This window comes from Elephantulus edwardii, unplaced genomic scaffold (assembly GCF_000299155.1).
Source record: "Elephantulus edwardii isolate Elephantulus edwardi_28Jun2011 unplaced genomic scaffold, EleEdw1.0 scaffold00391, whole genome shotgun sequence".
In the NCBI taxonomy this organism is placed as follows: Eukaryota; Metazoa; Chordata; class Mammalia; order Macroscelidea; family Macroscelididae; genus Elephantulus; species Elephantulus edwardii.
The window spans coordinates 305,607-309,194 of NW_006400141.1; the positions used below are offsets into that span (position 1 = coordinate 305,607).

A 3,588-nucleotide genomic window follows, 5' to 3' on the forward strand; every position below is an offset into this window, starting at 1 on the left:
TGTATATGTTCTATTCTTTTTTAGGGGCTTCTATGAACTTATAAAAAGTGTTAAGTCTGATATATCTACCAGCATCTTTTCTTTCTCTTCTATATTCTTCACTCTCTATCCACTGATGCTCCCAACATCATCTTCTGTGTGTTCCCTATATATTCAATGTCTTTAATTTGTTGTTGAGATGGTTTCTGAATCCCATATTTTGGGATTTGTGGATTTGTTTTAATTTTCTTTAGCTCATGTGAGTAATTGATGCTCTGTTCCACAGTCAGTACTGAGTCTGGTTTTGACTGCTGGTATTGTGCTTCTCTGATGATGTATTCAAGCTGATTACTATGTAGTCCATCATGTCAAGTCTGTGTGTGCAGCTTCTGTTTGTGTTTTCTTAAAAATGTATTTGAAATTTTAAAAAATAATTTGCATGCTGAACAAATTATTTAAGAGTACAGACATTATGAAGATGAAAGTGCCATAAAGATAGGAGGAATACTCATCAACCAACCAGTGTCGTGTAGATGACAGAAACCTACTTGGTGAAAGTACAAAGAACTTAATGGACTTCTTGAAGAAGATGAAGGGCTACAGTCTTCTCAACATCCAGAAAGCAAAAATCAAGTTCCCCAGCAGTCCTGTGGATCTGACTCTTGTTTCAACAGTGTTTAGACAGAACAGACCTGGTGACTCCCCCGCTTCCAGCCTCTGACTACCCTTCAATTTCATCTCTAGGCATAACCTTGGGACCATCTTAACCATCTCCTATTTTTGGGACCAGCTAAAACCTTTTTTTTTTGTTAGACTCCAAACCTTGACTATGAGCTCTCAGATCCATCAATATTATTCCACTGAAGCAGAGGCTGCTGTCAACCATATGGTCAATTTGCACATGCAGGCTTCTTACACCTACCTCTCTCTGGATTTTTATTTTGACTGCAGTGATGTGGGACACTTCTTTTGCTAGTTGGTGAAGGAGAAGTGGGAGGGTTCCTAGCAGCTCTTGTAGCTGCAAAACCAGTGCGGTGGTCATGATTTCTTCTAAAATATCCAGAAACCAACCCAGGATGAGTTGGGTAAAACCCTGGATGCCATGGAAGCAGAGATGGCCTTGTAGAAGAACCTGAACCAGGCCCTTATGGATCTGCATGTCATGGGTTCTGTCCACACTGACTTCCATCTTTGTGACTTTCTGGAGAACCACTTCCTGAATGAAGAAGTGAAACTGCTAAAGAAGATGGGTGACCATCTGACCAACGTTAGAATATTGGGAGGCTCCCAGGCTGGGCTGGGCAAGTGTCTCACCCTCAAGCACAACTAGGGGCCTGCGGGGACCTAGAGGGAGGACCTCTGTGTCCCCCTGCCATCAGCAGCAAGCTTCTCTTTCTCGCCCTGATGTAGAATCTTACTTGCCCAGAAGCCCCTTTCCCAAGCCTTGGACCAAACGAAGCAATAAAGAATTTTGCAACAGCCTCTAAAAAAAAAAAAAAAAAAAAGCAAAATATCCTCATCACTAAACCAATAGGCAACATCATAATAGATGGAGAAAAGATTGAATTTGTCGACATTTCCCCCTTATTTGGATCCACAATCAACACCCTAGGTACCAGCAGTCAAGAAATCAACAGACTTACTGCACTAGGAATATCTGCTGTTAGGAAATTGTCCAGAGTACTGAAGTGGAATGATGTCAGTTTGAAGACTAATGTGCTCCTGATCAAAGCTATTGTCTTCTCAATTGCTTGTTATGCTTTTGAAATTGGGGCAATGATGAATGATGACAGAAGGATTAATGGTTTTGATTTTGGTTTTTGAGAAGAGATGGAATATTCCATGCACTTCCAAGAGAACAAACAGATCTATTCTGGAGAATGTCAAACAAAGGTGTCTCTCATAGGCAAGAATTGTGGAACTTTGTTCTACATTATTTGGGCATGTTGTTAGGAAGGATCTGTCATTGGAAACAAGCAGGTCTATTCTGGAGAATGTGAAACAAAGATGCCTCTTATAGGTAAGGATGGTGGAACTTTGTTCTACATTATTTCGGCATGTTGTTAGGAAGTGTCTGTCATTGGAAAATGACATCACTCTTTGAACGCTGGAGGGTTAATATAAAAAAGGAAGACCCACAAGATGAACTGACATGGTGACTGTAGCCACGGCCTCAAGTGTACAAGAAATGGTGTTGATGGAACAAGATAGAGCAAGGTTTATAGCTACTATTGATAGGATTACTATGAGTTACAGTCAGCTCAATTGTTCATAACAACAGCTACAACAACAATGTCACGTATACTTACAAGAAAAAACCTCTGCAGTCCCATAGGCACACTGAATCCACCATCTGTTCCACAAGAGAAAGATAGGCGATCTCCACTTGCATGATTTATTGCTTCTCACAACTCACTAGAAGGTCAGCTATGGGTTGGTTGAAACTCAATGGCATACAATAAGCAACAAATCCCAGAATTTAATGCTCAGTGGGTTGCAAATCAAGCCATATCAGGGTTTATGTAGAACCAGTATCATCTTCCTGCTGTTGGGTGGTAGTCTCTACGTGAGACTAAGTATTGTTGCTGAGCACCATGGATTCATAGCTTACTCATAGATGGCCTCCTCTGGGTTTTCAGATACAGTAAATTGTTTGGGAGGAGATTCTCTAACTTTTCCCCATTGAGCAGCTAGTGGATTCATGAACTTTTGCATTGACAGGGTAGTTTCTTACCACAATGTCAACAGAGCTTCCTGAAGTGCCAACAAAACCCTCTTATTTCCTTATTGATTTCCTTATTGATTAACTGACTTATTGATGAACCATAGTGTGTTTTTAGAGGCTGTAAATTGCACAGGAAGAGTTTGCTCATCTTTTTCATAAGGAACAACTGATGGATTTTGATGGCCTGCCTTGAAGTTGGTAGCATAACTTCCTACTGTATAGGACACCAGAGCTCCTAGTGATGTTGAAAATCCCTGCAGGTATTGGCCATATCATTGACAATTTTTCTTTCCTCATTTTCAACCAAGATATGTGGGCTCAATATCCTAGTGTATAGCCAGATTAAAACATTGACTCTCAATTCTGATTCTGATCTAAAACCTGTGTTTGTCAGCAAATATGGGAGCTTGTGTGGCCTAGTGCTATGGAGCTGCACTGCCTAACTGAGGGCATGCAGTGTAAATCCATCAGCTGCTCTGAGGGAGAAAGATGGGCAATCTCTTTCCATGTAATTTACTACCTCAGAAAACTCACTGTAGGATCAGCAGTGGGTCAGTTCAAACTCAATAACACATGATGCAACAACAACAATAACAGTAATGAGTATATTTTAGATTATTAGAAACATTCAAAATCTATCAGATTCAGATAAAATATTTATGGACCAGTAAGGAAGATATATAAAATGGAACTGACATTAGGGTTGAGGGAGACTGAGAAATATAGGATAAATTATGTGTATTGCATTGAAACAGATGAGGGAGAGAACTATTTAAAAGGAATATATGATTCGTTATTATTGTCATGATGGGAGTCCAGAGTCCAGAATGAAGGCTGCATAATGGAGTGGACTTGGGGGGTGGGATTGTATAACAATGAAAGAA

The 3,588-nt window shown here is 40.1% G+C and overlaps 1 pseudogene; it reads left to right on the plus strand.

Moving 5' to 3' along the window:
- Nucleotides 1-808: 808 nt before the first annotated feature.
- Nucleotides 809-1,309, plus strand: LOC102864594 (annotated as a pseudogene).
- Nucleotides 1,310-3,588: the final 2,279 nt, after the last annotated feature.